Here is a 13443-nt window from a genome sequence, read left to right on the forward strand (position 1 = left end):
GGGGACTACAGTGTACGAGTATGACAGGCCTGGCCACTCGCTCACTCGGGCGCGGTACAGCCGCCTATATACTGTATTATAAAATGGGTTCAAGAATGTAGCCAATAGGAAGCGCTGAAATGAGTCACGTGGCTTTGGTTACTCAGTCCCATTGCACTGCGTGTTAAATCCTATTGCCGATCGTCTGTGCGCGCGGCGGCTCCTTTGAATTGCATGCATACAGTACGCGCTGTCAACCTGTAAACAACCTCTAGTTCGGGCTGCCGGCCGGCCGGTGTAGCGGCAGATAGCGTTCCGCGGCGTTTTTTGTTCTAAAACAGTGTCCGCCGGCAGATCGTGTCCTAACACTGGCGGATACTGTTCTGAAGCGCAGGTATCGTTAATATCGTTGCTTCTCACTGTGGTTTCTTCTTTTCGCTGCTTCTGCCAATGCGCCCCTGCTTGTTCGCTGCTTCCATTTCGAGTTTCACGTACAATACCTCTATATTTGCTGCTTCCGCCCCTCGCTGCTGCTGTTTCGCTGCCTCCACTTACACTCAAGACCGGTATTCCGTGGTTACAGCAGCTAGCTCTGGTCCGCACGTATCTTTTTTTTTCGTAGCCATGCGAGAAATTATCTCAAATGAGTAGTGGATTTCAATTTATCATTGAATCGGTTTTTTTTTTATTGCCCATCTGTTTTTATTAAAGAAAAAAAGATGGCCCTGAAACATCAACCTTTTTCTATTTGTCTATTAAATGAAGATGAAATCGTTCAGTGTGTATAAGATTGCCAAATATTAATTTCGACATCAAAAGAGAAGTTTTAGAAAAAGAAAAGACAGATTCTAAATAAAAGGTGTGGATTTGGACACTCATGGCTATCCCGGATTTTTCTCTGCTCTTCTTACTGTTATCCTAACACAAAGTGGTCACAAAATTTTGATTTAGAAAGCCACTTGTAAAGTGAAGAATTCAAGTTTTACATATGGGGGAACTATATTCAGCAATTTAGATCAATATTTCTATGTATTAGCTAACTGAACATTTGCATAAATATAATAAAAGATAGGAAGCGGCCATGCATGAGAAAAGATCTCCTCGTTTGGAGATTTTTGGGCAGTGAAAATGTGAGGAGCAAACTCTAAGTCAAATACCAAGGAGAGTTTGTGCAAAGTCACATAAAGCTTCCAAATTTCTTCACATATTATTGAAAAATAGTAATTTGGGGGCTGTCCACATTATTGTGCATTAGATATCTCGATTGATATAACTTTGGGACAATTTCACATGGCTGAAGAGCAAGTCTCAGATTTATTGAAACCTAAAGGGTGCCTTGTACAAAATTGTGATGAGATCTGTAGGGAGAGAGAAAAAATACAAATGGGATAAGAACGCTTTTATGAACACAGGTGTATTTCTTTATAGCTTTATAACTGTAAAGATTACAAATGAAAAAATAAAGAGCAATCTTTAATTCTATTCCATAAGGAGGCAGAAATGCTGCTTTTGAATAGCATTATGATCCCTCCCCCTCCCTCCCCCCCTCCCCCCCCCCCCCCCCTCCCTCCCCTCGGCTCCCCCTCAAACGAGAAAATGAAAGGGAGGCAGAATTCACTCCAGTGCACATGGTGCAGGTATCATGCCTCGGTGAATGCAGCACTTTGCCTACTAAAATGTCCGCAGATTATAAAAATGTCAACAGATTATAAAAATGTCAACCGTGAGTCCCTGTAGCGTATTCAAAGAGAGGCATAAGTCCCTGTTGTGTATTCATAGGGAGGCAGAATTCACTCCATCTCGTGACGATTCATGCAGCATTTTGCTTACTAAAATGGCTGCCGTAAAGCTCGCGCAACTATTGGTAGCAATACAGTAGCCACTTGGAACCTAATCCGCGCAGCGCGGAACTCTTTTGACAGTCCCTGACGAAGATCACGTGCACGCGGCAGGTTAAGCAACGCTATTACAACGTAGTAGCCTGTACGTACAAAATCCGCCGCTGTACAGTATCTGCCGTAATAGGCCATGGGGTGAGCTGGTTTTTTCGCTTGTTTCGTTCCGACAACTGCGGCACTAAAATTTCTCCACAGCTACGTGTAAACAAATAACCAAAAAGGCTACAGGAAAAAGTTCGACACAAACCCTCCTGCAGTATTTTGGTAATTTAGGGGGAAACAGTGAACTTTTTTGTCACTGAGGAGCTGAATATGTACACTTTGCCGTGTACGATATTCATTCGCGAACGATCATGTGATGTATGTTATCCAATCCGAATCGAGAATTATTGTTTACGAGTCAAAATGGCCGCCCCCTGTGAGCCTGTCGACGCGTCTACGTCGTCTGCACAGCCGAAACTTATTATGCGTTATTATGCATGTAACATCGATGAAGTTTGAAAATTTCACGGCTATGACAAACCGAAGATAGACGAAACCTATTTTGTGTGCCAAAGAGTGGATCAAATTGAGTGGGGGAGACCGTGAAATCGCAGACCAGAACGAAGTGATTCAGCTGCTCAGGGGGACTGACTGCAACCTACGTAGTAGGATAATTTACAGGTTAGTTTACGTGCGTACAGTCGAGTCGTAGCAGTCGACACTGCAGTGCAGTCTCACTCATAATGTTAATGACCATGATGACTACAAGTACAATTGTACAACGTTTAATAGCTATGTTATGAACGTTGCTTGTGTAAATCTTCATGTTATAATGGGCGCTAATGCAGTAGCTTAGCCGTTAGCGTGTCTGTTACTTAGATAAATTATCTTGAATTTCACCTTGGCATGGCATAGCGCCGTTATAATGTCGCCTAGATGTAATTTTACATGTTGTTCTATGTAACAGTTACAGCCCAGGTTAGGTTGATGTAGCTGATCGGTGATATTGTTTTATAAAAGTCTTGACACACAGGACTGGATTGAAAAAGGTCTAAACTGCATGTAAATTTATATTTTCATAATCATGGCCATGGAGTATTAATATTAAAAATCCATCCTGTTTCTCTCACCCCGAAATTGGCGAATCCTCCCTCAAAACACACATTGTGATTTAGCATCTCATTAAATTAACTTAATATTTGATATAAATAGATCTAAAAGACCAACAATGACAATAACATAATTGCAACAATTAAACTCCCTAAAACATATGATTACCATTATGTTGTGCCAAACTATAAAGCAGTGGGTGGTGGTGATAGTGAAAGGCCAAGGATTACTAGTATTAATGATGATAAGGCAGTTGTATTCATAATTATGATAATTGATATTGCATGTGATCAGGTGCTGAAAGCTGTAGATGTAATTTAAAATCAGTAATTGCACTGCAAGTACAAGTTGAAGTAGTTGATGATGACAATGATCATGAGGTGTTAATGATTACCTGGCATAGTACTAGGGCCTGTGTATTGGTAATTACAAGATTCAAATATTGGCAGTCAATAGTCTACCGTACATTTAATGATATATTGAGTGTAATGTTCAACCCCTCCCTCTAGCATTTAGCCTTTTTTCCCCCTAACAAAATCCAACGGCTAATCATTGCTGTTCATTTCTCCATTGTATTAAATAGGATTCCATGAAACGTGCTACAAGAGGATTATAGATAGCAAACGCCTGAATCTCGCTAGGAAACGAAAGCTGAAGGAGGAGCCTGGTCCGTCAGCAGGAGCATCTGTTTCCTCCCCTAAGACGCTCACATCAAGATCAAGATTTTCTTCTGGAAGCTCTTCAGGTTCTGCTGTGTTGACTGTGAAATGCATCATTTGCAACAGAGTCAACCTGCTCATTACTTGCCAAGGGAAATAGGTTAATATGATTGATATTGAAGCATGAAAACATTGTCATGTTATAGTTGTCCTTGATAAAATGGAGCAATATATAGGCCTATGCACCACTGAAACATTCACACACATACACAAAGAACTTCAGTGCAAAGTTCAGAAACAACAGAATGTACTGTATATGCACCAATGCTTTGGTCAATGTGATTGATATTCAAGAATTGACATCTTACCAAAGTTGTGCATGATAAAATGTCTTTGTAATACAGATTGCTTCCTGTATTTTGAATGCCAATGTTTATGCAACATGTTTTGACTCCTTGCCTCAGTATGTGATTGTTCGCCCTTTAGCAAACATTTCTGCCCACTATTATGATTTGATTAGGGTTGAATTATTCTAAGAACAAAGATGTTTTCCTAAGTGTGTTTTTTTTTCATAAAACTGAATGACTACGATTAAAATTTGTTTCTCCCACTCTGGGGAAAAAAATATGTAACTATTATTAATACTGAAACAGAATGTTCATGTAGAAAGGTCAGTACAATGTAGGTGTGAGTACAAAATCAGTTTGCTAAAACTAATACACACCAGCCAAATGAAAATTGTGCATAAGTTGAGTCAGGTTTGCACAGATCCTCTGATATTGGATGTTAATTGCAATGTTATCATAATTTTTAATGCCAAACCTGTTTTATTCTCTCCAAGATTTTCAGGTACACATTGCCTCCAATGCAGAATCCAACAGTTTTCACTCATGAATGGGTAAACTATAATTTTGCCTTTATTTTATATATTGGCATTTTTCAAAACTTTTACACCCTTTCAAGGATATTTGGACCATGGAATGTTCCAGGAAATTTATTAAAACTAGAAAATTTGACTGATTATCATTTTGAGCTATCTGACATGAAAGGAGGTAGTGTCCCACCATGTTGTAACCTAATGATAGCAATGAAAACTTCAGGAAATTTTATGAAGATTAAATTTTCTAGTGCTAAAGTAATGTATAATATTTCATGAACAACGTGATTGCTATGTGATCTAAGCATATTAAAGCTTCTTAAGAAGAAGAAGAAGAAGAAGAAGAAAAGAAAAACATGTTTACTGATAAACAATATGATCTGTTTAATAGTAATGTCTCATGTGTGTAAATGAGTTTGTATGTGTGCGTGTGAGTGTATATAATATGTCAGCGTTTTTATGCACCTGTGTATGTGTAATGCACTGATCAGTACATGTATTATGTCATTGTGTGTGTTCATGTTTATGATAATCTTTTTTATGATGCTGATGTGATAAATGGCCAAGGCATGTAGAATAATATTTTAATACACTTGGGTATATTGAATCTTCATAACTATGTGTGTGCGTATGTGTGTGTGCATGTGAGGGTGTGTGTGTGTGTGTGTGTGTACAATAAGATTCTCCCACATGCACGCGGACACACACACAAACAAACACACTGATTTTTTTTCTTTTTTTTGCCTTGAATGATTAGTCATTTGATTAATAACATGTCTTTGAACAGAATATAAGGCATTTGCCTTGACCAGCTGACGGTCAGTCAGTGCTCTCTCTCATATGGTGTTGAACCACTTTGCTCTTGTCCTCCTTTGCATAGCCAGCATCAGGAAAAGCTGAAACATGAGATATAATGCAACTATTAAACCAAAACTTCACTTTTTTTCTAGGTATATGGCTAAAAGCAGTGCTTTACAAATGTGTATATGCATTTCAGCTTAGAAACACTATGGGAACTATACTGCGGCTAGCAGCCCCATACGCATAACTGCGGCTAGCAGCCCCATACGCATAACTGCGGCCAGCAGCCCCATACGCATAGCGTCATGGGGCTGTGAACTGTAGCATACAGGATCATGACGGATATTTTATCGCGGACAAATATCAACTTAAAATCGGGAAAAAATCTTCAATTTGAAGACTTATTAATAAATTTGAAGTATTGATAACAGAGTTCGTGCAAGGTTTGCTTCTGCAAATAGTTCCTTTCTGTTCAAATTGATGACTAAAATGTGACTCGGTCGAGAGGAAACTGGGAGAGCTACACTGAATTGACGGCCAGCGCATGCACACACAGACATCTAATATCCAGTCAATGGATACGAAATTTGTGCGCAGTGATGTGTGCGCCTGCGCTGACCATCAATTCAGCGTAGCTCTCCCAGATTCCTCTCGACCTAGTCATATTAAGTCATCAAATCGAACAGAAAATGACTATATGTAGAACCAAACCTTGCACGAACCCTGTTGTCAATACTTCAACCTTACTTGTAAGTCTTCAAATTGAAGAATTTTTGTTCGATTCAAGGTTGACATTTGTCCGCGATACTTCCCTGTCATGATCCTAGATGCTACAATCCGCAACCCCATTACGATATGTGTATTGGGCTGCTGGTCGCAGTTTATAAAATATGGATTTTCGCAAAAACTGCAGGATATTTCGAGGAGAACTTTTTACAGTATATTTAGGATGTACCAAACATCACATTTCCGCATTCAGAAAGTAGTGCCAGTGTTGCTGGAACGAAACCCATTTTCTAAGCCTCTTTTTCAGCTTCACCCCATGGCCTATAACTAATCGCGGCAGATTTCAGCCCATGTAGGAACGATAACTGCCGATTGAAACGATAACTGCCGGCGGATACTGTTTTAGAACAAAAAACGCCGCGGAACGCTATCTGCCGCTACACCGGCCTTTCTTCCCTTGTGCATAACATGTGTGGCCCGGCGTACGTATACTCTTATACGTACACTTTGTAACAGTACAGTAGACCAAGCGTTGTGGGTCCGGACGCGTACATGGAGTCACTTTGAAGGGCAAATCCAACGATTTAGCAGGTTAATTATCACACCGTTTTCAGAGTATGTTGTCTAGTAGGCCTATATGAGGAGTCTATATCAAGTCTTTAAGGTAAAGGGTGCATATTCTATGTAAAATAAATAAGTTTTCATGCGGGAACCATAAGTGTCCGGAAACCCAACCCCCCATCATACTTATATGTGCGGGATTTCCGAGTGCGACGTGCGGGATTTCCGAGTGCGACGTGCGTAAATGTTTGGGACGAACATCTTCGGACGTCTTAACCCACAAAGGTACGTGAAAAACGCTGAAAAATGTTGTTAGTTTTCGAATTTTCGACCCATTTTATAAAACAAATGATGCACAGGATTATTTCGTGGCGTTAGTGGAGGCGTATAACTCACTCTCGGGTATTTACAATGTAGTGCAACATGGAGTGCACTATACGCCTCCACTAACGCACTCTATCCTGTGCATCATTTGTATACTAGTATCCGTGGTAAGCGCGGCGCTATAGGTAAGGTACACGTACGCGCACTCTAGCGCAGTGCAAATTATGCCCTGCACCGGAAGTGCCCTTACTATGAGCGTGTTTCTACTGAGCGACGAAAATTCGAGGTGATGCCAGCCGATGTGTGGTGATACCGGCCGATGCCGGCCGATACCGGCCGATGCGTGGTGACACCTCGAATTTTTCCTCAGTAGAAACAGATCTGGTAGTGGCCGATGCCGGCTGATGCGAGGTGCTCCGTCGTCCATCTATTGAGGTGGTCGATGCGTGGTGACGCGAAGGACGATTCTCAGTAGAAACACACCGGGTAGCGAAATTCTTGGTGTATCGGACGTCTAGAATTTCTCCCCGCGCTTTTCAATCGGTTCATCGCACACATGTGTACAAAATACGTGTGTACACACAGCGACCGTGTTCGCATCATGCTTTGTTGGTACCAACTCGCTTGTGTATGTGTTATAGGCCCTATACGTTACGTTACATGTGAATTGTGGCATTCATCGCCTATTGTTCGCGTGATTAACAGCCTAACTTATTGCATTACTAAGCCCTCATCACTTACTTAATTTTACACCGCGTTATTTCATTTTATATTGTCTCGAATCGCGAGAGTACCACGTTAGTATGTCGCAGCCTTGAGAAAATCTCAACTGGACCCTCGATCTCCAAAGATTTCTCATCAGTCAGTGGCAGGATACCAGTATGTTAGTTCGGGGTATATTGGATGGGAAGACGAAGAGAAATGGCTAATCAAAAAATAGCCGACGCAGTTATAGCAAAGCAGGCAGGGTTCGGATGGTATTAACAGGCAGTGCGCGCGTGACCCAAATCTGTGACTTAAAAATACCTGACTTCCGGAATCGCCGCATTTGCACGTCACCTTTGCATCATCTCGTACTAGTATTTTATCGCTCAGTAGAAACAGCTCGAGTGGTCATAAAATACGAGGTGCTGCGTTGGACAAAATTCGTGGCGATGCCAGGGATGTGAGGTGCTCTCAGTAGAAACACGCTCTATGAAGTGCACTAAATCTTGACGAAAAAGCCACATCCGGGTACTTTTTGCGTCATCGGCGATAGCGAGAATCAGAAATACATAATGTAATACAATGCAACTGACTACAACAGAAATAAAGAAATTACGAAGAATGACCAAAGTATTGATTAAACAAATACGTCTTTAGTTTAGTTTTGAAAGTCTCTTGTGTTGGTGCGGTGCGAACAGAGTTGGGTAAGATGTTCCATAGAGTGGGTGCCATGACAGAAAAGGAACTTGAGCCATAGTATTGAGTGTTGAAGCGGGGGACTTGAAGAAGTAGTTGGTGTTGTGATCGGAGAGCACGAGGAGGTGTGAAGACGTGGATGAGTGATATGTTTATTAACATAGGTAATCATAGCATATTACACTAATAGTTGTAAAACAATGAAGAGTTCCTTTCAAAAAAGTACTAAATTCACTTTTGATGCTAAGGCAAAAAATCTGGATTTGTATTTCACAACTTATTCGAGTTTTTATGCGATGGCGTTATCTCCCATAAGAGAACCCCATAATGGGCTAAGGAAATGTGATTGAAAATAAAAGTCTATGTATCTAAAGTAATTTTAAGAAAGCAATGTTTGTTTAAAAATGAACTGGATTTAACACCATTTGGAGCCAAGAAATACACGCAAGATGCAACTAGTAAATGTAGTTTTTTTTTTGCCTATAGATACTCTTACTTTGTAAACTTGGGGATGATTTATTATTTCTACACATCCTCCTGTTTTTTTCCTCCATTTTCGAAAAAAAAATGTATATGCCAAAAAGAAAAAAAATGAAACATTTTATCGTTAATGATCACGTAATTTGCAGTTCATCCCCTGTTCCTACGCTGCGACCAAAGTGCAGGATGGCTTGCACACATGTTTCTAGTACACCTGACTGGATTTAAACACCTTTCTTAACAGAACAGGAATGCGTTTTGCGCATTTTGACACAAACATCATTTTCAATTGCCTGATCTTTCCGTTTTCTCTAAAGAATTTCAATACTTTGAAGTGTTTACTGTATGTACTACTAATTATGGATACATTTCTGGAAAAGAAAAAGCCCGATTTTAAGAAAAATAGCTAAAGAACCTTTTAGAAAAACAATTTGTACATGCAAGTACATTGTACATAATAAATACGTAATAATTAATGTAATACATTTAATTGTTCGACAATCTTGCATATAATTCAGTAAATTTTAGATTTACTAGCTACTTAATCATCATTCCAGTATCTGATGAGCAGTGACAGAATAAAAACTTAGATATACTCAAGAAACATAGACACATCTGAATGTGATAATCATTTTAGCATCCAAATTGTTCGAAAAACCCATTTTTCTTACCTTTCAATGTAAAATTCTCCAAATATTCCCAAAACAAGTGAACACCTGATTATTGAATTTCAGTTTTAAAATGCAATAGCTCTATCGTGCGAAAGGGGGATGATACCCCCTTTCCCCATCGGTCTATGTGCATAGACTTAGTACACAATGAAGGCGCACACGGCAAAAAAAAAAAGAGGTGACAGATACCACGATTTAGGCATTTACCTTGTCCCTGCTTTGTTCTTATTTATTTGTCTTACCTTTTTGATGTCCTAATATTCCACGTGAAAATGGTACATCGACTACATTTCTAAGAATAAAAAAGCTCCCTTGAGTGGGAGGAAGGATACCCCACGCCACATCTTGTACATGTACTTGCCCCCTCCCCCCGAATAAATATTCTTGCTTACGGCCCTGGGGCCCGTTGCATAAAACTTACCGTTGAATTTCAATGGTAACTACCGTCAAAATTAGGCATCACAGCCAATCAGCATCAAGTATTATAAAATTTACCGCTAATTTGAAGACTTACCGCTAGAAAGGAGCGGTAAGTCCAGCTGTAAGGGTTTTATGCAACAGGGCCCCGGTGGTAATTGATAAATATTGAAAAAAAAAATGAGGCAGACACTGCGCCGCGATCTAATCCAGGTATGACGTGTCTTCCTCCTTCTTTTCACTAAACATTCCTATAGAAGAATTAGCTGTAGACCTAAAGAGTTCTTTTATTGCTAGTCGAAACTCGGAATTTCTTATTGTGTAAATTATGGGGTTTGCACATGAATTACAGAATGCAAGCACAATCAGGCTATTATTCAAGGGGCTGTTGAAATAAGAAGTCGGAAGTACGTTAAGATTGTAAGCAAGATATGCCGTTTGCACTGGAGCCCAGGAAATTACGTAAACAATGACCACAATGAACAACATCTGAAGAACTCGTTTCTTAGCAACGTGATGCCTGGAAGAGAGCTTCGATGAATTTGTGGTCTTGTCCTCTGCTAGACGAAGACGACCCTGTCGATGAAGCACGATGGCTGTCATTGCCTGCGTTATCAACATGATTACAGTCGGCACGAGGAATTCAATAGAAAAAGTCATTACCCCTTTAGCAAGCTGGATAGTGAAAGAAGGATACACCCGCGAACATTCCCCATCTTTTACCTTCGACACCGGAAATAAAAGGACATTAAGAAGGAGAGCAAAGAACCAGACTCCAGCGATTGCATACCTGACTCGGACCCTAGTGATGAAACGCTTAAATTGAAATGGGTAAGCAATAGCCAGATAACGCTCAAGTGGTATCAGTGTCAAAGTGTATATGGAAGCGTCAATGGAAATCCAATAGAACGTGAAAGAGTCAACTATTTTGCAGAAGATTTCTCCCAGCCAGGATTGAGGCACCTGCAGGCAAAATGGCAGCGGAATCATGAAGATAGAGGTCGAGAAATCAGCAACGGCCAAGGCACCAATTAGGGTGTCGGTAGGACGACACTTGTGACGTCTTCCAAACACAACTAGAATGACGATTAGGTTTCCGATGACACCGAGTGTTGCAGTAGTCAGTTGGAGAATGGTCACCCAAGTCCAGAGTACAGACACGCAGAACCAGGATATATCCTGGAGTCCTGTAGATGTATGTGTGTCTTGATTGTTTGAAGAGTTGTACGTGTTTGGAGGATGATCAGGAATTGACTTTGAATTATTTTCCATCCAACCTAATATCTCCTGCGTGCTACATGGATAGTTTTTACAAGTCATGTCGATCACTTGAGTTTGTGTATACAAATCAACGCTGACAGACGATTCCGTCACAAATATATCGTCAGTGGATTGAGACCTCAAAGTTGATATGGTGTTCTCTCTTAACGGAGATAGGGCAATAGTTAGTCGAGGAATGGCAGTCGACAAACCTATTTCAATGTTTGGAACGAAGATGAATACCAACAGCAGATGTGAACACAGCGTCATGCTTCCCTTTTTCTATTGGATCGACTTCGTCTGAAAAAGAGGTAAGCGTACACAAAAAAATCAAACAAAGCTCAATTTAGGTCAGTGATTTCATGTTTTTAGGTCATGTGATTTCCCCTTATCGATATCAACTGTTTGACCCTTTTCCTTTCAGAAACTTATGAAGTTCATGTTCATGTTAATAATTAGCCTGCCTACCATCTTTTATCGTTGTAATTGTACCAGATATGCGAAGAAGGACACGTGCCTCATACTCAATATTGGTTTAATGAAAGATTGCATAGAAACGAATTTGGCCCTTAATCACGAACATGATGGACCTGGAAATTAACAATAACAAAAAAAAAGTTTAATGAAAAACTCTATGACTGTCAAATTATTGGTAATTCGAAAGTACATTTCTGACGAAAGGGAAGAATATTCAACTACCAAGATGAAAAGATGGTACGAACTGGACACTACTGCCCCAAACAAATCCAATCTTCAATTTTGGGCAAAAAAAGATCGCCAATAGAAAGCAAGGAATGTCGAGGGATGATAGTAGTGCTGAGGAGACTTTTACGGTATCGCGAATGATAGATACTAAAAGTAATGAAGTAACATATTCTGTAAGAAAATAATAAATGATGCGATTCACCCTTACCGTGAGTAGCTCAAAGTCTTGAAGGTGATACAAGTATCGCTGGGCTGATAGGTTTGGTTGTCAACCGATTTAGAAGAACATGTGGGAGCTATGTCATGATTTTTATAGCGTCAGTGCCTTGGTAGATGTCTTAATATATGTGCGCCTGCGCACAAAATAGCTGGCAATCTTCCCGTGTCTGTGGAAGTTTGCATCTCTCTAACTTATGACTATAGCTTCCAAGGTCACTTATTCATGCATACTTCCACCATTTTGTAATGGAGTTGTAATATGCCTGTAATTCAACCGATATGCGATAGACACATGTTTCTGACACATTCAAGTATATTTTATTCTTGTGGTATCTCGGTTAAGAGCATGTACTGCAACAATACCACATGTATTCATTCGACATTGGTTACGAAGCACACGGACTATACAGCATAATATCAATGAACTCAATAAATTCGGTGAAGAAGCTAAACTCGGAGAAAACGCTTGTGTAACTTCAACAAGGCTGAAACACAGCATCAAATGATAAGAGCGATTTAGTTAATAATTGTGATTTACTAGTGCTCTAGATAAATGATCGCAGATTCCTTCTGACGTAGCAATGTGTTTAACCTTCTAACCTGTTTGTGTTATAAGTGAATTGTATCATATCAAAGGATTACGATGGCTAAAACAAGATCGTCATAAGCCCCTAGTCTTCTAAATCATTGTGTAGTAATGCATGTATACGAAGTTTAATTAAGCATATAATAGAGGTATTTCTAAGGAACATTGAGTTGTATGGAGAAAATATTGTAATTTCAAACAGTATGTGGTATTATTTCAACCTGATCTTTGACCCTTTGCCCTTGACTTCATGACCCAAACTTCCCCAGAGAATCATTGGCACGCAATACATGTACATTAGGTTTTATGAAGTTAGCTTGAAACATGTATTTTCGAGATGTGGAGAAAGACATGAAATTTTAACATTTTCACTTGACCTTTTATCTTTCACACCATGGCCTAAAACTTTCTATAGAGAATCTTTACCTTGCAATACATTCAGACATAAAGTTTCATGAAAATACATAGAGGCATTGTAAAGATGTGGAGGGAAATAGAGAAATTGTACAGTATGACCGTGACCTATATGTCTTTTGACCGTGAAAGCCAGAGTAAATGGGCACCTCCGTTCACTCATACATACATGTACCAAGTTTCGTTTGGATACCTCAAACGGTGTTTCATTTACGCTGTCCACACAATCGATTACGGACGGGAACATTGATGGACGGGCAACTCGAAAACATAATCACTTAGAAATATGCAATTGCTATTCTTTGTATAGACTTTAATGTAATCTTAGATCTTAATATGAAAACCTGTGAATTTACGAGAGGACTGTTTCTTT

The sequence above is a fragment of the Diadema antillarum genome, unplaced genomic scaffold (assembly GCF_040938485.1).
Source record: "Diadema antillarum isolate AM-2024a unplaced genomic scaffold, OU_Dant_1.0 scf00000009, whole genome shotgun sequence".
Lineage (NCBI taxonomy): Eukaryota > Metazoa > Echinodermata > Echinoidea > Diadematoida > Diadematidae > Diadema > Diadema antillarum.